The 24,179-nt window shown below is 35.2% G+C and overlaps 1 protein-coding gene and 1 long non-coding RNA gene across 3 annotated transcripts in view; one reads left to right on the plus strand and one right to left on the minus strand.

Moving 5' to 3' along the window:
* LOC139355625 (CUB and Sushi multiple domains 1) overlaps positions 1-24,179 on the plus strand; it is a 2,038,620-nt gene that overhangs the window by 113,084 nt on the left and 1,901,357 nt on the right. The window lies entirely within an intron of this gene.
* LOC105491873 (uncharacterized) lies at positions 1,405-10,917 on the minus strand. Its single transcript, XR_003020440.2, has 3 exons — positions 10,845-10,917; positions 4,417-4,518; positions 1,405-1,496 (listed from the first exon to the last, which is right to left on the minus strand). It is a non-coding gene; the product is annotated as an uncharacterized lncRNA (long non-coding RNA).

Here is a 24,179-nt window from a genome sequence, read left to right on the forward strand (position 1 = left end):
CTTTTTGGGATGATAAAAATTTTCAAAATGAGATAGTGGTGGTGATCTTGCATTTCAATATACTGAAAACCACTGAAATGTATTATTTAAAATGGTAAATTTTATGATATGTAAATTATATCTAATAATTATATCTAAATAGAGGTATTATATATATTTATCTATAACTCTATCTGTCTTCTATGTATATTAGGTTTTATCATTCTCTTATCTGATCCTTGTTAGAAATCAACCATGTTGCTCTGGTAGACATTATGTTCTGCTAGCATTCTATAGCATTCCTGCACAAGAGAAAATGACAGTATCCCACTGTGATACTGAATTCTTAAATTTCCTTTCCACCTCACTATAAAATCTTGTATATGACTCCAGATTTTCTCTGATAGTGCACTTAAGGAATTCATAGCACTCTAACGATGTTATTGGTGTTTTGTGGAAAAGAGCTCTCAGCTAATTGTCCATTTTCTCTTCTGTCTTGGCAGTTTTTAGGTTTAGTTTGCAGCTAACACTGCTGGCTCCCACTTAATGATTTTCTTCACTGAATCTAGTGAAGAAATCTAGGACTATCTTTCTCCCATTCCTTTGCTTTCTTCCTCCAAAGTCTTAATGTCAATATTCAAGTCAAAGGAAAGTAGGACATTTTCCCCAGTTTGTTTCTGGAAAAAAAAAAAAAAAAATGAAGTGTTCACGGTAAGGCATTCTAAGTTTTTTCTTTTTCTTTTTTTTAAAGATAATTAATATATTATAATATTATAATATAAAGGTGTTTTAGTCTGGTTCCCAGAGAAAACAAACAACACATCAAATGGAATAATCTGAAGAGAGTCTATAATGTTGTACACAGAGCATGGGAAACCCAGTGGGTAGTTGAATACCTCATTGCATCCTTCACTATGCTTGGAGTTGAATGTTCTAAGGGAAAGTGGGGTTACCTCAGCAGAGGCCAGGGACAGAAACCATTACCTGTGGGGCAGGAAGCCTGCCTTTGACAACCCTACAGGAAAGAAGCTAAAGCAACAAAGCTCCACACTCACTCCCCAATATCTCTTCAAATTCCCTCTGGTACTCCCCATTGCCCAAGTAAAGGAAGTAGGTGACATGTCAGGAGAGGTCGTTTGTCTGCTGTGTGCCATTCAGCCACGTGGGTTAGAGAGGTGGGAGGAGAAGGGGCGGCATCCACTGTCAGGGCAGGTAGAGGATGCTGGTCCCAGTGTCTGAGAAATCCACCACACAATGTACACCACTGTCTAGTGCCAAGGAGCCCGGGATTTCCAGTACTTGTAACTACATGTGCTTTATCGGCATACTCTAGTTTCTTTTACAAAATACTAGGGTTACATGAGGACTTATTATTTGTACTTTCTAAATAAGAAAACAGAAATTCAATGAGATTACTTGCCCAAGATTGCAGATAAGTGTTGGAAGTGCTGAGATTTCTTTCCAGGTCTAGTTGACCCCCATGTCATATTCTTTTCATTACATGAAGCTGATTCTCACTGCCAAAAAAACCCACAAAACTGTCCAACATCAACATTTTTCTCCTCCCTCATAAAAGTTGTTGAAAAATAACAAAACAAAATAATGCTCGAATTGTAGAATCTTGGCTTTTACTTATAGGCCCTAAATCATCTTATTCCACGCAGTTTATGAATAAAATGCTTTACAATGTCAACAGTGTGGTCTCCAAAGAAAAAGGAGACCACTGCTGCATGCTTTTTATTCAGAATATCAAGTGGAAGGGCTGAGGTTACAGAAGACCTTAAAGACTCTTTATATATTTAAAACTTTGCGTAGTTTTTTTATTTCCGAATTTAAGAAATCAAACATGAATTTATTGAATATATTTGAGCTTGTAAAATATATTGAGGCATACATGAGATAAACTAACTTCTAGTTTCTGACAAAGAGTCTAATACTATAGGCACGGGCTTATTGTGTGTAGGGAGACATAGATAGATAGATAGATAGATAGATAGATAGATAGATAGATAGATAGATAGATATACTAGGTATATTTGTTCAACTATATCCATTTAATTGCTCACAAAATAGTTACTGAGTAACCATAGTATATTAGTTACTGTGTATTCAAATAAAAAAATGCATTGTCGCTATCATTGTAGAGGGCACAGTCTGGCAATGAAGTCACAGAGGGACCACATATTGATAACTCAGTGAGAAGTACTATAATGGACCCATGTATAATTTATTTTTCACATAGCACACAAAGGGAACTGCTAAATCTAGAAACTAAAAGAGAATATGATTAAATCTAGATTATAATTGCCAGTGATACTATTAATAGGGGAAGAACAGTGTGGGTTGGAGTAGCTGGCAGAGTCCTCTAGGAAAAGAGTGGGGAACTGAGACCTGAAAAATGGGAGGATTTGGATAGGTGGGAGAGGAAAGGAAGGGCCTCATTACTGGTTTCAGAAATAGTGAGAACATGGATTCCTGGCTCATTATGGGTGTTTGCTAAGTCCAAAGATAGTAAATAAGGAATGTAACATTTCTTAAATTCTCTTTCTATAAAGCATGAATAATACTAAATAGCTTAGATCAGGGCCCTTACATGACAAGACTGACAACAAAAGTGAAAACTTATTCTGAGTGCAGGAAGAAAACGCAGACAGAAATGAGTATATTGATGGCAAAAGATTGTTCCAAGTCATCTTACCATGTACACATGTGGGATATTTATAGATTATGTGATGGGCAGCACAGGCACAGCAGAAAAGTCTCCCTGTCTCCACTTCCAATTATTTCACCAGGACACTTCAAACTAAGTAAATCTCAGATCCAATAGAGGCAATGTGGGCTTTGCGAACACAAGAAGTGTGACTTCGTAGTAAAGAGGATTTCGGAGGAGGAGGCAAAGGAAAAGGTGATATCTAAAGGGAGTGGTTCTGTATGAGAGAATTCATGGGCTACACAACAGTGCAGGAAATTCCTCTCTTCTCAGACATCACTGAGCCATCATACATCTGTAAGGGGTCCTACGATACTGTGATGTCGTCTATTTTGGAGGCAAACAAGTGGTTTGTATGTTCAAATGTCAAGTAAATTTGACTATCTTAGCTGCAGCCTATGAGTTTGCAATGGAATCAAGGTGGCGTGTGAGATCCCTGAAGCTCACTTCATTTTTTTCTCCATCCTTTGGGAAACAGGTCACTGAATGCATATCTCCAAAAAATGATAGCAGTGTGTTCTTCCCTTAACTGTCTCCTGAAAGAGAAATTCAACCGTGTGTCTGGGAAACATATCATAATATCTTCCAGCAGAAAGTGGCAGTGTTTCTTAGACCGAAATAATGAGATTACAACGGCCAAAACTAATAAGTTCAGCAGGAAGGTAGGAGATTACTTTTAAAGCCAAAAATACTTTTAAAGCCAGAAATAAATCAGCCAATAGATGGTTCAGATATAATATTGCTTTTACACCAAAGGGAATGAACCTCAACAACAACAAAACAAATTCTGGTTGGGAAGTTAATGAAATAAAAACCAGACTTGTAAGAACATCGTGACTGATTTGACTGATCGATTTTATTTGCCAAATAAAAATTGCATATTTTTATCTTATGCAACATGATGTTTTGAGATATGCACACATGGTTAAATGCATTCATCTGTCCCCTGTCACTTGAAATTTCTGGTTTTTATAACATTATGAAAGTCCCAATCCCTTTCCAAATGCACTTTTTACTCAGTGCTCATCCTCTCCCGATTCTCCTGCTTTTTATGGGCCAGTTTATCTCAGACTTTCCTATTCTGGCTCTTTAACTGTTGTTGATTCTCTAACTACAGTCTCTTTATTCTTCCTTTTATAAAATCTCCCTACAAATTATATTCATTTTCTTGTAAAGAAATACCAATTATGTATTTCTTTCCCTTATAAACACCAGATGTTATAAATTCATATTTGCCATTTCAAAGTAGCTCCTAAAATCTCTTCACGATCCCCTAAACTTCCGCCTAATTCTCCTTCATATCAATTCATCACACTAAGTTCAGCCAGTTACCCATGCCATTTATTCATAACTATTTCTCCCGTCTCACTTTCCTGATTGAATAGGCTTCCAAATCCTGTCAAATATAGCCAATGCACACAAATTGAAACTATCTTCCCTATTCCATTTCTGCAACCTTTCCTCAAGTTGATGTCCCTGTTCATGAAATGCTGCAGCCATCAGCCTATCTGTGCCTGCCTGTTCTCCTTCCTTTATTGTATTTTTAAAGCTGCCACCATATTTTGTTTGTTCAATACATAAATACCTTTTTTTTTGTAAACCTTATTAGTGTCTACAATATCAAATCTCACTACCTGAACCCTCGAAATCTGTTCTCAAACCCCAAATATCCTGTACCTTGCCCTTTCCCATCCTGTTCTCCCATCACCCCTCTCCCTGCTTCTTACTGTGCCTTGGCAGGTCCTCTTCACTTTGTCGTCCTCTTCACCTTGTATTCCTCTCTGCTCAGAGCATCATCAGCCTTTTGTGCGTCTGGGTTCTGCCTTATCCTGCAAGTTTCGGTGACATATTAAAAATTTCTCCTCTGTACTGTTTTTCAGCTTCATAGATGGGAGATAAACCCAAACTATAATCTTAAAATCCAAAAATTTATTGTGAATGTTTTCTACACAAAAGATACTGCTGGGTGCCATTTCAACTTTAAAAATGGGTAAAATACAGAATATAAGACCCTACACCTTTCACAAATAATGAAATTTCCTTTGAAATTTTCAAAGAGAGAGCATAACTTCCAGCACCTCTACTAACTGGTGATCGAAATTATGCTCTCTTTTTGTATCTTGTGTTCTATTGACTTTTGGGGGTTGTACAAGAAATAATGATTCTGAATAATAATAATAATAATAGTGATGATGATGATGATTCGATGCTATCTTACCTCTACCTACCTTCCTCCAAAAGAACCCACAAGGACACTTTTAACCATGTATTACTAATACTTTCTACAAAATGAAAACTATATTTAATGGTATAGTTTAGGCTCCCATCAAATGACAGGACTTTCGTGTACATTTTCCTGAGTTCTCCAGAAAGATGAGTTCTAATTGCCTCACAGCATGTTAAGCTAGTCAAGAATGCACCATTAATTTACTTTTTCCCTTTTCTTGCCTGACCCTTTCTTTCCTTTTCTCGCCTTATCTTGTGAGTGATTTTGAGAACCACCTCCAAAAACAAACTACTCATTATAAAATAATTTTCTTAGACTCCACTTCTGAGGAAAGCCAAAATAGAACGCACCGAGGATGACTGGTCACATTCTCAGACAATGGTGTATTTTGCAGAGATTCTTCACCTCAGATGAAATGGTTTTTATGTCGTGATGGGATGCTGACAGGTCGTATTTCTGAACAGGGTCATGGGGGTGCACACACATACGTGTTTGGATTTTGGTGTGTCTCTGTTCGGGTGGGTCCCTTTCCCATTGTATATGATGGAAATTTCCTTGTCAATTATGTTTCTTGATGCTACACTGATTAGAGCAATTTGTTTCCTAAATATTTTCACTTGAAGGCAAAGAAGATGGGTCTGTTAGTCAAAAGATTTGAGTCACCAAATCTCTAGGACTGTCCTTTTTAGAGGCATGAATACATCCTTTGAAAGAGTAAACACATAGTCTGTCTTCCTCTTTAAAGAGAATATGGAAATAATTCCAGATGGCTCCACTTACTCCTCTTTTCTGTAGTTCTTTATGATAAACAAAAATGTTAAATAACATAATTTATCTAAACTCTTATTAATGTAATTTTTTTAAATGCAGCCAATCTTATATTTCCTGTAATGGTGAAAATACTGGCTACAAACTGAGATCTTCTTATGTACATGTCTTTAGATTTATGCTCATGTTTTATTCAGCTACATTGCACTCTCATGCAGGGACCATTGTCAAAAGACACATCTTTGAGTGTAAAGTTTGTCATGAAAAAGAGCATGATAAGAAGAAAAACTTAAATCTTTGTAAGTGGAATTAAATAAGTAGTATATTTGAAAGACAGTAACTGTTAAAATCAATCTCCAACTAAGGAGGATGACTTTTATTTTTCTTTCTGAGAAACTCTTTTGTCTTTGTATTATACTTATTGTATATATTTTTACTTGTCATAAAATTACATAATGTGTGGTAATTTCTGTGTGCATGGATTAGAAGAAAACTAGTCTCCTTGAATCAATGTGTTCTTTGACTTTTTGCTCATTCTTACCTACAATGTTGTGAAAAGCTTCTTATTCTTGACTTCTATTACTTGAACTAATTTAGATCTGAGAAAGAAAAATAAAACACCCCCGTAAAACTGAGAAATGACTCCAGATGTAAACTGGTACAGTCAGCACGCACAAAAGAGGTCATGATGTTGTCTTAGAAATTAGCACACGAAGAGACCATACACACATAATGGCACTTAAAACACAACACACTGCGTTGTGCTTTTCCTAAATAACCTATTGTGAACTGATGTGCTAAGTTTACACAAAAAAAGGCTATATTATGAATAAGCATCCTTGTACAGTGAAAATTGAGAAAGCATTGAAATTTGCTGATTTGCTTAAATGATTACACAGTCTTCTTAAAAGAAATCTAATTCCAATAACTAACTGTACAATTTGTAAAATGGTTCTTAGTATGCATGGAGTAAAGATCTTTACAATAACAAGCCACTTGTACTCCTTTAAAAGTTTGTTCTGTATTTCAGAGAGGTATGAATTTTTTCACAATTGTTTGTTTCCTGTAGATTTAAAGTTAATTCTGTTGCCCATGAAAACCATTCTCTTTTAAAGAAGCAATGATTGCAGCATATGAATTGTCATGGAGGGTAAAATTATATCATAGTAACAGATTACTGAAAGACTGAGCTCCAAAAGTGGCCTACATATTTAGGTAAATTTATGTTATTACCCAGCAGGGAAATAGACTCAGCAGTCATTTGTATTCCTTAATTTTGCCATTGTTCAAACCAAGCTGAACTTACTGCACTTTTTTATTATAATCCTTAGGCTATGTACTAGTTTTCTGAAGAATTGAATGGATAGGTTTTTCCCCTTACTAAAAGTCTAACTTTTTACTCTTTACTATAAAAATAAAAATCATGTTCGTAAGAAAATGTGAAAAATAGCATCTCTTATTAATGATGTAAATTCTTTAAATTGTTGGATGAAAGACTATTTTGAGTAATTAAATATTCACTAAATGTCTTTCATAAATTATTTCAGACTATGCTAGTGTCTGTGTGTCTGTGTGTCTTTTATTTTATACACAAACCATTATATCTTGGAGTGCCCTATCCTCTGAATTTATGGTTGCTTGTTTGAGCGTACCTACGTACATGCTTGTTAGTATTTATCTTGGTTTCTCAGCTCTACTTAGGTTTATACCTGATTACTTTTCTCAGATTTGTTGTAATTTCTTTTCTTTTTCCAATCATATCCTGTTGCAAGCAACTTAAGCTACGCTTAGAGGGCAAACCAGCTTCGAATCATGGTGACAAGATTTATGCTTCTGCTTGAGTTGGACAGTAGATGGCGCTAGACAAATGCCAAAGCTTCATCTCATAGAGTTGCTCAAGTGAGACGCTTTGCATCCAAACATGTAAAATGGCTTTTAGCTTTAATTCAAATTTAGGATAGAGCTCCCTCCCTTGTTTAATAATTTATTCTGGAGAAATAAAGGCTCTGGTAGAAGAAAACAAGTCACTTTTCAGTTCCAAAATATTCAATAACTGTCACATATTATTATAAAGTCATACCATATTTTCAAACTGAGGTTCAGATTGTATATTACTAGAGGACTTGGGTATAACATTTGTTCATATATAATTCTCATGCTTATTTTCATCCTGAGTTTTTAAAGTACTACTGTATAGAGAAACAGATATGAATCTTTCAAGATTGGTAGGCAGAGCACATACTACCTTACCATGAGGGAAGGAGGGCTTCTGTATTTACTCTGAATTCCAAATACCAGGGAAGATTTTCTTACAAAAAAAAGAAAGGAAGAAAGAAAGAAAGAGAGAGGGAGGGAGAGAGAAGAGGAAGGGAGAAGAGGAAGAAAAGAAGGGAAGGAAAGGGAAAGAAATAAAGGAGAAAAAAGGAGGAAAAGATAAAAATGAAATGAAAAAGCTTGTGGAAATATCTAATATAGTATACTATATATACGCTATACTCTATACTATATATACACTATATTATATAAATAGAAACCAGAATTAAGTTTGTGTGTGCGTGTGTGTGTATATATACCTATATATACACACACACATATATATACACACACATATATAGATATACACACATATATATATCTTTCTATATAAAATATCCATCTATATAACTTAAGATATTAAGAATTCAGATATAATTAAAAAATAAGTAAGTTCACTGTTAGCTGTTCTATGTAAGATTCCATCTGATCCCAGGACTTTGGGAGGCCAAGGTGGGCAGATCTGAGGTCAGGAGTTCGAGACCAGCCTGGCCAACATGTTGAAACCCCATCTTTACTAAAAATACAAAAATTAGCCAGGAGTGATGGCGGACATCTGTAATCCCAGCTACTCAGGAGGCTGAAACAGGAGAATTGTTTGAACCTGGGAGGCAGAGATTGCAGTGAGCCAAAACTGGGACACTGTACTCCAGCCTGGGCAACAGAGCGAGACTGCATCTCAAAAAAAAAAAAAAAAGTCTGATTGAAAAATCTCCTCCACCATCGCTTTATTTTCTTTTATGTATGAATAAATACTGCAAATTAAACTAATTGATAAATCAAATAAAAAGTTAGATTTTAGAATGCAATTTTAGACAGTATCCCACATAATTTGATGAAAACCATGGCCAATTATACAGTGGCTTTCTTAATCTTACTAATCACTCATGTTCATGGTTCATTCGTTATGACACAAGTATAAAGGTATTTTGAAAAAGATAAAGGTATCTATCAGTAACTGAGTTATGGAATACTATAGACCAAGACCTGATGCAGTGCTTGCCTATGTTGAATTTTTAAGATAAAGATAGATGACACACAGATAGGTAGATGATAGACTAATAATGCAATTACAACACATATGGTGGCCATTTACCCCAAGTGAGATTGCATATTTATAGTTTGACATAGTTCCTTGCTTCTTTTTCTCCTATACTTCCTTCTTTCCTTTCTCCTTTCTAGTTGCCTTTTCTAAAAGCCATAGTGCTTCAAAAAGTATTCATCTAATTACCTTTACCTAGAGTAAAATATAAAACAATTTATAATAAATAGCCTTTAGGTTGATTCCGGCTTCAAACACAGTGCTACTTTCTATAAAATAGGTGCTGCATATTTTTCAAGGCTTTGAGCTCCTCAAAATCAAATATTGATTTAGTTTGATTAGTTCTCCACTGTATCATCAATAAGTATTTACTCAATGGATAGATGGAAAGATGAATGAATGAATGAACATTGATTGATTGCTTAGAGTTCTAGCCTTGAAAAAAGTTGAATTGTTTCATGTCAGCAACTTTGAAGTATAATATGTTCTTAGATGCTGCTAAGATAGTACACACAAGTTTAAGCATTTCCAGCTCCACTAACGCCAGTTTTAAGAAGTAAAATCTCTGGATTTTTTTCTCAAGAAGGGAATATTATCTGAGTTAGATCCTAGAGTCTTATTTGATTTCCTGCTGAGCGTCCGGGAGTCTCTCCTCTGTCGCTGATCTGCATGTCGTGTTCATACAAACCAAACACGCTTATATCACTGTTTGGAATGGGTCCATGAATGTGAATTTTAAAAGGTATTTTGAGATAGGTTTTAAGGATTTTGATCTGAGTGAATTTCAAAACTCTGCAAAATACCCACCACCAAACCACATTAATACTGATTACCAGTTGTTGCCACCTCCTATCATTTTTAAATGAATCAGAACCAACATGTCATTTTATAAAATCAGATGTCATGTTAAATAGCTTGATTTTGGTAACCATATTACAATGTATACATATATACATATATGAAAACACCATATTGTATACCTTAAATATATGTGATTTGTGGTAACCATTTCACAATGTGTACATATATGAAAGCATCACACATTGTACACCTTAAATACATACAATTTTTGTCAATCATACTTCGAGGTGGAAATAAAACATACATCAAAAAATTCAGACATCACACAAAGTATTTACCAGTACTACTCCAGTATGAGCCAATATCCAGTAAGTGTTCAAATTTCAACTTGTTTCATAAAGGGCAAAAAAATTAACACAAGGTTTGATCACAAAAGGTGAACCATGAATTGTAAATGCACGATATATCTTTTCATTAGCTTTTAATCCATAGGCTCTCCTCTGTCTCTTTCTATCTCTGTTCTTGCAAGTTGTATTGTGAATTCTACTCTCGAGATTTTTGAAGTAGTGTATTAGACCATTTTCATACCACTATAAAGAACTACCTGAGGCCGGGCGCGGTGGCTCAAGCCTGTAATCCCAGCACTTTGGGAGGCCGAGGCGGGTGGATCACGAGGTCAGGAGATCGAGACCATCCTGGCGAACACGGTGAAACCCCGTCTCTACTAAAAATACAAAAAGAAATTAGCCGGGCGTGGTGGCGGCACCTGTAGTCCCAGCTACTCCGGAGGCTGAGGCAGGAGAATGGCGGGAACCCGGGGGGCGGAGCTTACAGTGAGCCGAGATCGCGCCACTGCACTCCAGCCTGGGAGACACAGCGAGACTCCGTCTCCAAAAAAAAAAAAAAAAAAAAAAAAGAACTACCTGAGACTGGGTAATATAGAGAGGAAAGTGGTTTAATTGACTCACAGTTCCACAGGGCTGGGGAGGCCTCAGGAAACTTACAGTGATGGTGGAAGGTGAAAGGGAACCAGGTGCTTTCTTCAGAAGGCCGCAGGAAGGAGTGCTGAAGGATGCGGGGAATGCCCCTTATAAAACCATCAGATTTCATGGGAACTCACTTGCCATCACAAGAGCAGCATCAGGGAAACCACACTCATGATTCAATTACCTCTACCTGGTCTCTCCCTTGACCTGTGGAGATGATGGGGATGACAATTCAAGATGAGATTTGGGTGGGCATATAAAGTCTAACCATATTAGGCAGTATTGCAAAAACACAGAGAGAAAAAGGGAGTAAATTCTATTGTCCAAACTCCACTGCCTCTATGCCTTACTTAAGTTACACAGGCTAATGCAGAATGCCTCAGTTTGCATTCATGTGCTAAATATTCAATACATTGTTGTGAGGATAAAATGAGTTAATATATTTAAGGCAGTGATAACGGAGCCTGACGTATATTAAGGAAATTGCAAGTTTTGTTGTTAATATTGTCTGCGGGAGCCATGAGGATTTTACAAATGATGAGCATGATGTGTTTCTGCAAAATGCTGGGGCTGTGCTGCTGTGACCTATGCTTGGTCCAGACCATAGAGCTAGTGTATAAATGAAAACCAGAGACAGAGTACAGAATTGCAAGGTAAGACAGGTGTCATCCGTCAAGCCATGACCAACTGGAGACCTGCTGGCAAGCACAGAACCTGCCTGTCCTCTGATGTTACTGGAAAGGTTTTTCAAAAATGTACAGTCTAAAGGTATAGTTTCAAAAGAGGGAAAAATAAGCTCCCATACAACAATATGAACTCTGAAATTTTGCATTGAGTTGCTGCTTGGGATTTTTGCTAGATTCATTAATATTTAATTTTAGTATGTAGTTTCTAAAGAAGAGTTGTTTGCTATCTGGGTTAATGCTATGGCTTTCCAACTGTTTCATGAAAACCATTTGATCTTTACCTTATCAAAAATAACAAAAACAAAACAAAAAAAACAAAACACCAATATGTCGGATGCTTGGTGAGACCATTCATTTACAGATACATGGGCGTTGGGTCAACTTGATTATGTTCACACGCATCTTTCTTTATGTGGCTCAGCAGGAATTGCCACTGTACTAAAACTCATGGTGTTAGATAAATGTATTCAGGTTGAAAATACCTGTTGGGCTTTGGAAATACCATTTATATCAACATGCATAGCTGGAAGCATCAGAAAATCTAAATCTATGAAAGAAAGCAAGAAGTGCATTGGAATGGAAATCTAAAATTTCCTAAGACAACGAGCCGCCACAATAGCCACATGCTACCTCTGGACCACCCAGTTCCTTTCTTAGAACAAAGTCCTATGGAAATACTCATACATGTTGAATCCCTCACTGCGTATTTGCCTTCCCAGATTCTCATCACAGCTGCACCTGTCTCCCAGCCCCAGCTACTGCCTCACCTCCCAGCACTGCTGACTCTCCCAGCTCCCCAGGGTGAGCACAGCTCTGACACCCAGACAAGACCCTGTGGCATCCCCTGAGTCCCTGACTCTTCTCAGCACTGGGGATTTGAATGAGGCTCCATCCCTGCAGTGTATGATACTTGGTTCAATGGTTTGAAGCCCAAAGGGCCAGGTGACACCACTAGGAACTGTGGGACAAACTTAGATTCATCTGAAGCAGAGGGGAGCCAGCCAATGCACTCCTCACTCTTTCTTGCTCGATGGCATTTTCTGAGGACCGGGGTTCTGCTCAGCCTGAATGGAGCAGACTCATATAGTTAAATGAATGTCTGCAAGGCAAAGGCTGGCTTTGTCCCGTGACATCTTCCCTTTGCTCTCCCTGCTTCTGTACTCTGTTTCTCCGTTCCCTCACTCGTGGTGCGCTGGGATTTTACCTCCTAATAAAGTATCCACACTGAAAGCTTGCCTCCTGCTCTGATTCTAGAGAAGCCTGGGTGAGACCAACACACAAGAAGAGAAATGTATGCGGATTCCTTGGGCAAGTTGCATGTGACAGTGAAAACCCAAACATGTCTATCAAAAGAAAGACTGGCTCTATACGTTTTGGTGCATTCAAGTTATGGGGTACTACACATCCTTTAAGAAAATTGAGGTCTGTCTCTGTTGAAGGGTTTCTGAACTCTATTGTTAAGTGAAATAAAGAGCAATGCATAAAAATAAGATTGTTGCCTAGTTTTCAAAAGTGATGTGGGTCTTTATCTCTCTTCCAATTTTTATCTATATATAAAAAGTTATAGAGGGAAACGTAGGTGTTTCCAGTTTTTACTTTTGGGTTGTGGGATGAAGAAGGACCAGAGAATTAACAGTTATTTTCCATTATTTACTTTATAAATTTCTATAATGTTTAAACATTTTATAATAAGCATATGCAATTGGATTAACTGAGTATAAATAAATAAATAGATTGTGAAATATTGAATATCACTTTTATTCACAATAGTCTTGAAGTCTGCCGTTGTAGTATGTAGGAATACATACTTTACTGTTGTCCATAAAAACTGACATGTGTTATGCATTATTTTCATTCTTAAATGTCACATTAATGAACTATAAGATTATTGTAGATTAGGACAATATAAGAGATCACTTTTATACTTTAAAATTCTTAAATCTAGTATTTACCTTATTTTCATAGAAAAAAGAGAAGATAAAAAAAGAGAGAATGTATGATAAATTAAAGACCAGCCATAATTAACATTACGCAGAAAATAAACAGATGTGTAAGTGCAATATGTTTGCTTTTGTTTTTGCTCTATTCCGTGGAATATTTCATTACTTCATGGATTGGGAGAGCATTTTCAAGATTAATAATCAGAGAAAATGGTGCCCTAATGTTTTTTTTAAAAATCTATATTAGCAGAAAATATAAGAAATTCATAATTTTTAAAAGAATATGATCATTAACTAAACTACAACATTTAACACAAAATTGGCTTTTCATAAGAGCTATGCAGTAAAAAAATATAAATAGATATACTATCCTAGATATCAACTATCTTGCATTTAAACTTTTGACTGCATTATATAGTCTGGTCGCAGATATATACTTTCATTAAAATTTAGTGATTACCAAATATTTGGTAAGTGAAAGTCAAATAACTCAATGTTATGAAATTAGAGTGATTAAAATATACAGAGCAGTAACATCAAGGAAAGTGATACAGTTTCCCTAGAGGCATAATTCCTCCACTGTTTCCGTCAAATGATAAAACAAGATGGAATTAGCACTATGTTAAGTGATAATGTATACATTCATTGCCATACAGAAGCTTTTCTATGGGAAAATACAGTTCTAAAGTATAGCAGGTGTACAAAATTATTATTGCCATACTTATTAAAAGGTAGATTTATCCTGTGTCACAAATTTGATAACATTTATACATTTATTTAAATAAAAATAATGCAATGAAAAATTATTTCTCTTTTAAAATTCAACTGGAAACTGATGATAATGTTTGGAAATGGTATGTAGTAATATATAACAAAATATAAAATAATGTATATGTATTATCTATCGTCTATTTGTATGTCTCTATGTGTATGTAGGTATATTCCATACATATAACTACACACATGAGTGATTGTCCTGTTAGGAAATGTGCAAATATTACTTCATTCAATCCTCTCAAAAATCATCTGAAATTGGTTATCAATTTCTGTTTTGTAGAGGAGCTAACCGATACAAGACATGATATTTTTACAAGTTTTTTTTACAATTTTAACAAGCTTACATAGCCAATATTTGACAGTCACCAGTTTCAAATCTAGTTCTAACTGGTACCACGTCAAATACGTCAAATACTTTCAACCAAGACACCATACTATTAGCTGTGTTTTTATTCTTAGGTAAGAATTTTCAATAACCTTCAGAATTGAGTAGATCATTGGACACTTGTTCATCATGCTTCAATTTAGATGAATGAAAATGACTGGCTTTTTAATAATAATGGTAACAACAATGATCCTACTAACAGTAATATGAAAATAATATGACTGTAATCCCAGCATTTTGGGAGGCCGAGGCGGGCAGATCACCTGAGGTCAGGAGTTTGAGACCAGCCTGGCCAACGTGACGAAACCCCGTCTCTACTAAAAGTACAAACATTAGCCGGGTGTGGTGGTGTGCACCTATCATCTCACCTTACTGGGGAGGCTGGGGCAGGCGAATCGCTTGAACCCAGGGGGCGGAGGTTGCCGTGAGCCGAGATGGCACCACTGCACTCCAGCCTGGGCGAAAGAGTGAAACTCTGTCTTAAAGAAAAGAAAATAATACGACTAACAAAATAACATACGAAGTAGGCTCAGGCATTTTTCTAAACAGTTTGCATATGTAAATTTATTTCATTCTCCCATCAACCTATTATTTCTTAATTTTGCAGCTAAGGCAACTACAGCAGTTTTGTGAGAGGTCGTTTTAAATTGGTTCTTCCAGGACGTAAGAGACAAAGTAGAGGTCAAGGGAAAGCAGTGATTTTCAAGAACCATTTCCGCATTTACCAGTTTTGCGAATTGAATTTAAAGGATGTACAAACGTGTGTAAATATCTAAGGCACTTGTAGAAACACACACACGTAGACAGTAGGGTCTTATCTCGAAAATTCGATTCCATGTCTTGTAGCAACATATCTAATGTGTAATACTGTAATGATACAAAATATTGAGAATTTACACCCTGTTAAATTTTGCCACATGTAGTAAAATGAATGTATTTATTAGAGTGATCAAAACACACTTATCTTTAAGCTACTAAAAACCTAAGTGCATTGAATACTAATATGGCATTTTGTTTGATAATTTACACACACACAAATCAAGGAATTCTAAACATACAACTTCTCTCAGCACCATCATTCTATTTCCAATCTGGCATATCGACATAATAAAGTTAAGTGCAAGGTGATACAAAAATACAGCACTTATGAAAAAAAGCGAAATTATGGCTGCTCTGGGACTATCCCTTGCAATTTGCTTATGCAAAGGTAAAAAAAAATTATATCATTATATCAGAGGTTGACTGGGATAGGAAGAGTGTTGGCCTCAGGTAATTGCTGCCTATAAATAATTGTACTTTATTGGAATGTCTTTACTTACAGGGGATATATTTAAGTTCTGCATGTTAGTAATACCTTTCAAATAATTAAGTATTGGTCAACTATTTAAAGAGGAAAGAAATTAATCAATGCTCTTCAATGACAAGATATAAACAGTGGGGCAATTAATTTTCCAGAAGCACATTGATAAGTAAGGAGTGTTTATCAATTTGCATAGTATTTAACAACCCCCAAACACTCCAGCTTTCTTAGCAAATGATTGGAACGATGCACCATTTTTTGTTTTTTGCTGTCACAATGGTTAATAAATTATAAATATAAATAATATGTGTGTAGTTCATGTAGTTCATATCACAAGGGTCACTTTATTTTCTTAAATTCTAAGCATAATATTACTTTCTGTATTAATCTGAGCAAAAAACAAAAACGAAAAAGCAATCAAAGGTTGTCGAGAATTGATTAGTAATATGCTTAGGAAATACAATGTCCATAGTATTTAAGATTGTTCCATATAGGCTGGTGCAAAAGTAATTGTGGTTTTTGCCATTAAAATAATGGCACATAAATAATAATTAAAAAGGTCACAAAATGTAAAAGTTTTATATTAATGGTAAAGTTATAATTTTAAAAAAATCACAAAAAGTAAGGATCCTGTATCATTAGAATATTTTTGCTTTTTATCCATTACCTTATGTTCATAATAATTTTTAAAAATGAGTTTGAATGATTGAGTTTGAAAATTATTGTTTGTGTTAAATTTGTATCTTATTTTTTATTTATTTCATTGTAAATCTGGTAAAGAGAAAAGAACATTAGGACCAGCATTTGAATCTCATTTCAGGTTATGACTCAGCTACTTATAAGTTGTGTGTCATTGGGAAAATAGCTGAGCTTCTCTGGGCTTCTATTTATTCAGTTGTTAAAAAAGCTAATAATACTTATCTTGTGGGGATTAAAAGTACCTAGCATAAAGTAGATGCTAAAATGCACTTTTTAAAGACAAAAAAAAAAAAAAAACAGAATAGGACAAACTTCTTTTTTTTTTTTTTTTTAACGGAATGATTCCCATGTCCTGGGGTAGTTTTTTTTTTCTTTTTCTTATTATACTTTAAGTTCTAGGGTACATGTGCACAACGTGCAGGTTTGTTACATATGTATACATGTGTCATGTTGGTGTGCTGCATCCATTAACTCGTCATTTACATTAGGTATATCTCCTAATACTATCCCTCCTCCCTCCCCTCTCCCCACAATAGGACCCAGTGTGTGGTGTTCCTCTTCCTGTGTACAAGTGATCTCATTGTTCAATTCCCACCTATGAGTGAGAACATGCGGTATTTGGTTTTCTGTTCTTGGGATAGTTTGCTGAGAATGATGGTTTCCAGCTGAATCCATGTCCCTACAAAGGACATGAACTCATCCTTTTTTATGGCTGCATAGTATTCCATGGTGTATATGTGCCACATTTTCTTAATCCAGTCTGTCACTGATGGACATTTGGGTTGGTTCCAAGTCTTTGCTAAGTGCCACAATAAACATACGTGTGCATGTGTCTTTATAGCAGCGTGACTTATAATCCTTTGGGTATATCCCCAGTAATGGGATGACTGGGTCAAATGGTATTTCTAGTTCTAGATCCTTGAGGAATCGCCACACTGTTTTCCACAATGGTTGAACTAGTTTATAGTCCTACCAACGTGTAAAAGTGTTCCTATTTCTCCACCTCCTCTCCAGCACGTGTTGTTTCCTGACTTTTTAATGTTTGCCATTCTAACTGGTGTGAGATGGTATCTCATTGTGGTTTTGATTTGCATTTCTCTGATGGCGAGTGATGATGAGCATTTTTTCATGTGTCTGTTTGGCTGTATGAATGTCGTCTTTTGAGAAGTGTCTGTTCATATCCTTTGCCCACTTTTTGATCCCATTCACAATAGCTTCAAAGAGAATAAAATATCTAGGAATCCAACTTACAAGGGGTGTAAAGGACCTCTTCAAGGAGAACTAAAAACCACTGCTCAGTGAAATAAAAGAGGACATAAACAAATGGAAGAACATACCATGCTCATGGATAGGAAGAATCAATATTTTGAAAATGGCCATACTGCCCAAGGTAATTTATAGATTCAATGCCATCCCCATTAAGCTACCAATGACTTTTTTCACAGAATTGGAAAAAACTGCTTTAAAGTTCATATGGAACCAAAAAAGACCCCGCATTGCCAAGACAATCCTAAGCCAAAAGGACACAGCTGGAGGCATTGTGCTACCTGACTTCAAACTATACTACAAGGCTACAGTAAACAAAACAGCATAGTACTGATACCAAAACAGAGAGATAGACCAATGGAACAGAACAGAGCCCTCAGAAATAATACCACACATCTACAGCCATCTGATCTTTGACAAACCTGACAAAAACAAGAAATGGGAATAGGATTCCCTATTTAATAAATGGTACTGGGAAAATTGGCTAGCCACAAGTAGAAAGCTGAAACTGGATCCTTTCTCTACTCCTTATACAAAAATTAATTCGAGATGGATTAGAGACTTAAATGTTAGACCTAAAACCATAAAAACCTTAGAAGAAAACCTAGGCAATACCATTCAGGACATAGGCATGGGCAAGGACTTCATGTCTAAAACACCAAAAGCAACAGCAACAAAAGCCAAAATTGACAAATGGTATCTAATTAAACTAAAGAGCTTCTGCACAGAAAAAGAAACTATCATCAGAGTGAACAGGCAGCCTACAGAATGGGAGAAAAGTTTTGCAATCTACTCATCTGACAAAGGGCTAATATCCAGAACATGTAAAGAACTCAATCAAATTTACAAGTCAAACTTCTTTTATCAAGATTATCTTAGACAAACAATTAGAGAGATGTTAACCACAGGCAGTTACTCTTCAAAGGCATTAGTTGTTATTTTTGTTTGTCAGTTTGGAAAGAAATCCCTGGAGAAGTCAATAGATCACTAGATAATAAAATATTTGCAAGAGTACTGAGAACCAAGAAAGTGAAGAGACTTAATGTGAATTTCAAGAGAGCCTGGTAAATTAAGTTTTTATGGAAAGCTTTTCATTTTAAATGAAACGGTGGTCATCCACCTCTTAAACGGATGTCATAAACTTTGCAGCATAGGATGACATAATTCTATTCACTTTGAATTAGTAGTGCAGTTGGATTACTGTTATTGATGGTTCACAGAGGCACAGAACCATTAAGGTGTCAAAAACTGAGAGAGTTAATATGACATAATACCAGCCTTTTAAATTTAGATGTTGCTATTAGGTTACATCTCAAGGACTTCCTGTGTAAATATATACTGATGAAAATAAATTTTAAAAAATTTTCAAGTATCTACACAGGAAGATGAAAGCTCCTCAATGATTTTTCTTTCAAGCCTATGATTAAATTTAGTTAAAATTAAATGGAAACATAGGTCCCCAAATGCATAAAAATGAAGATGAATTTTTAAAGGAGGACCTTTTAAAAAACTGGGCAATGCATAGATTAAGGTTTTGTTTGGGGCTAGCGTTGAGCTTCTCTCTCTTATATTAAGTAAACCTGCATACATTTTGCATTAGAGCAAATCTGATTGATGGAAGTACCCCTCTCAATGATTATAAAAAGAAAAATGCAAAATTGAAGTGCATTGTACTTAGATCTATGTAAAAGTGGAAACTGAAAAGGCATATGCAACAGTGGAAATTGGAATCATTGCATTATATGTTGGGGTGATGGGCAACGTTCTTCTCCACACGATCTTCTAATATATCATTGCATCATGTTTACGGTGGGAGGAAACCTACTGAGGCTGTGTATTACTCAAAGTCATCAGTTACAGGCAGAAAGAAAATGACAACTGATGTCAGCTGCTGATTTCATCTTGCAGGAAGTTACAAGATTCTTAATGAGATTTTCTTATTATTCAAAACAGAAGCAGTATGTAGTATTTTCTTAAGATCAATAAAATAGAAGTTTTATGTTATTACAGATATTTAATTTTATAAATAAAAAACTCATAATTATGCATGTGAATGATTTTAGAGCATGTCATTAAAATAAAACAAGAATAAGATTAGTTGTGTAAAATGTTATAAAACTTTGTTTTATCACTATTACATAATTCATCCAGGTAACAGAAAACCACATGTACCCCCAAAACCTATTGAAAGAAAAATTTAAAAAATAAACATAAAAATAAAATTGTAAAATTCAAAAAGTCAGACTAAATTTTGAAATTATATAATGATTTTATGATATTTAAATATGTCTTTCAGAATACGACTGTAGTAGAACAGTTATATCAAGTGTGTGTGTGTGTGTGTGTGTGTGTAGAAGATAGAATCCAATATTTCAGTGATATTAGGCTAATTACTTTAAATATTATATACAATGAAAACGTTATAGAGAATACAAAAATTATTTGCTTTAGCTAATGTGTGAAAATAATCAAATTGTTATTACTCATATGGAAAATATACTAGGAATTTTTTAAAATTCAAAGGTAGTTTCTGCAGAGATCTCTATTTAAACCAGGTTATTAGAACTATTAATATCTGCTTGTGTGTTTTCATTGAATACAATTTTAAAATTAATAAAGCTAGCAACTATAATAACGATATAAAATAAAGATCATTATGAACTCTGGCAAAACATAATTACGATGATGACTCTGCCCATAAAAAAATCACATATGCAAAAGCTAAATAGAAATGAAACAATGTTTTAGGGTTTCTGAGCAATGATTTTTGTCTATTAAAGTAGACAATTAAAGGCAACTTTGTGGATATAGTACAGTAAGGAAGCAGTATTTTTTAAACCATTGAAAGACAAATACATTTTTACATAATTACTTGCTTTTTATTTTCATTCTAATTATATGTCATCAATTTGGCATAATCCCTTTTTAGATCTAAATTTGTGTTGTTGTGTCTTTGTGTGTGTAGGTATGTATTTCTCAAAATGCTGAGTATGTTATTTTGGACACTTTACTAGCAACTTGAAATTCAGTCTGTTTTGGTTGTACTTCATTAGTATTTGAGGTATCAGAGGAAAATCCACAGAAGTGATCAATTTAATAAAAAACACTCATATAAAGCTTTCAATTATAATTTTATAGACTGAATTCTAAAATTACACTATTTTATTTGTAACATGGCAAAAAATGGTCCATGAAATAAAAATGCTACTAATGTAATGCGTATTACCATATATAGATATGTATTGATGAAATATAAATCATTTTTGAATAATATCTTGACATTTATTTTAGGATTTATTTATGAAGAAAGATAACATTTCACATCCTTTTTGCTTTTAATTTAATTTATACAATTTTGGAAAGGCAGAATAAAATCAAGAAAAAGTATAAAATATTTTTTTCCTAAAGGATTTTTATATTCTATTCAAATGCACTCCAACTAAAGAAAATATACAAATCAACACATTTATCAAAAGCACAAGTTACATTGTATACATTTATCAAAGGATAAGTCTTTTATTGTTGACTAATTAAATTTGAGACATGCACACATTTGGATCCAAATGAGAGATTCTCGCTGTGTCCCCTGGGTGGATATGGAGAGGTGGGAGTGTTGTTTTTGTGAGAATATGAAGAGATTCTGCAAAATTGTTGCTAAAAAAAATGCAAGAATGAGAATATGGGAAACCAATAGTAGTGAGTTACCCTTTTCACTAAAATATTCAACACTGAACTAAATGTTACTAGAATATGTATAAAATTTAAAAACTAATGTTCTAGAATCTGGATTCATACTCTGGTCTGTTGAGTCTCCTGGGGAGGGCCATAGGCATTCTCTTTACTTAAGGCTTGCATTCATGATAATGTTGGCCAAGGGCTTCTGTGATTTTATGATGGTAATATGACAATAACTGCCATTTATTGAGAGCTTTTTATATACCATGCACTGTTCTAAAAATTTGTATTTGTATTCTCAGATAATTCTCAAAACACATGATTATTTTCCCTCATTTTGGAGATGAATAGTAAAAACTGAGGTGAAGAGAAATGAAGGACTTTGTCAGTTCATATATCTAATTATTAATATAAACTCAGTAATTTTTTTATTTCATTTTTCACGATCCTAGCCACTGAGCTTTCCGGCTACCATAACGATGTTCACCAGAACCACCAGGGACCTCACATTGTCAAGCCCAAGGGTCGCTGTCAGTGTATGTTCGCCTCGATCTACGAGGGTATTTGCTGGTTCCCTCTTGGGCACCCTGACTTGGCTTTGTGGCCATTATCTCTCTTAGTTTCCCTCCAACCTCTCTTGCTACTGTGTCTCCCATGGCTCTCCCAGTCCTTCCTCATGTTCTTGACTTCTGAACATCTTAAGCCCTGGGGTCACACTTGGGAGGTCTTCAACTTTCTAGTTACCCCAAATCCCTTTAGGCTGTCACCGGATTTCATGGTTCCAAGCACCTTCTCCAAGTTGTCACTACCATGTTTCTATTTCCAGCCCAGATTCCTTGAACAATTCCTCCCATGGCCTTGCTGATCTCAGTAAATGGCACTCGCAGGTGTTAATTCAAGAAATTTGTGTCCTCCTTGGTTTCTGTTTTTCTCTAAAACTGTATTCCAATTTTTAAAATCTTATTTGAATGGTTCTAACATCAAAATATATCCATGATCTAGTCTCTTCTCACCACCTCCACTACTCTCCTTGGTCCAAACCACGATGATATTTCACTGCTTATCGCTGCAGACTTTTAAGCATTCTTTTTACTTTTAATGTAGTCACACACGCCTCTACCCAACACAGAGTTTGTCATCTACTTCTCAGCTACGGTGATTCTTGGAAAGAACTGTAACTAGCCAAATCGAGTTATTCCTCCATCTGTGCAAAGCCCTCTAATAATTTTTCATCTTATTCATAAGGTTCTGACGATGAACATCAATACTCTAACTTATAGGCTCCCAGTACCTCTGTGACCTCATCCTTGTTCACTCTACCTCACTTTCTGTATTCAAGCCACCCAGGCCTCACTGAGGTTCAAGAAACTATAAACCGCTCCCATCTCAGCTCCCGTTTGCTCCCTGATGCCTCCTTGTCCCCAGACCCTTAGAGCTGACTCACTCCTTCCTTTCTTCTCAGATCAGAAGCCACCATTCCCAACAGCATTACCCTGAGCATCCTGTATTAAAACACAACCCTTCCTGTTCAGTAACTCCAAAATCCTACTTTATTTTCATGTTCAATACTAGTTAATGCATAATATTCTATGTATTTATTTATATTCGTTGCATCCCATTGTGAAATGTAAGTATAATAAGTGGAAAGTTCTTCACGTTCTCCCTCTCTCTGTCTCTCTTCTTCTGCTTCCTGAGAACCAACCATTGTTTCTCACACATATTATGAAATCAAGAAACAATTCTTTAATAAATTTTGAGCAAAAAATTATTTAGAGCTTTAAATCTTAGACATTTTATTCAAAATGTACGTCCTTTGTACATTCTTTAATGTATGTCATATTTAAAGCAAATTAGCCTATTTTTGGAAATCATTGTGACGTTATATGGTAGAGAATACCACAAAGTTTTAGATGCATATATATTTTAGACAAATTTTAATTATCCATGGCCTCTGTTCAGAGAATTTCAGTTGACAATCCTAAATAGTGTTTGCATTTTTCTTCATAACATCCACCTATGTCATTTTCTCCATACCCCTCACTTGACACCAAATTGCAGACACATCCTACAAACATATATAAAGGATTGCTTAGTTCTCTATGAGCACCTCCAAGAACTCTGATCTCTTTCTTTACATGTGTCTGGATGCTTGCAGTGTACTAATAGAGTCAAGCTACCTTCACAAGGAACCATTGAACACATAAAGTCTGAAATGTCAAGCTTCGCATTTTTCTTTGATATGGATGTAAGTTCATGATTATGTGTATACTGTACATTTGGTGCTGTAACTTTCTGAATGTATAGCTGCAGAGATACATTACTGTCTACAAAAGTAATGAAATAGATTGGAGCAGGTCTCTGAGATAAATGTCAGAATCTATTATCAACTTTCATGTATGTATTTGTTCAACAAATATTCACTAAATACATACTAAGTTCAAGAAGAATTTCTGGCCCCTAAAAATAAGATTCTGGAGCTTTAGGACAAAAGGAGCTTGTAGAGCAAAAGAAGACACAGATAAATAAGTACCTAGAATGTGTGTTACAATAGTCATGAGAACGTGAATTTTTGGCAGCACAGGTTCACATTCTTGAAACTGAGATTCGCTATGTAGAGTCAGAGGA

This window comes from Macaca nemestrina, chromosome 8, assembly GCF_043159975.1.
Source record: "Macaca nemestrina isolate mMacNem1 chromosome 8, mMacNem.hap1, whole genome shotgun sequence".
NCBI lineage: Eukaryota > Metazoa > Chordata > Mammalia > Primates > Cercopithecidae > Macaca > Macaca nemestrina.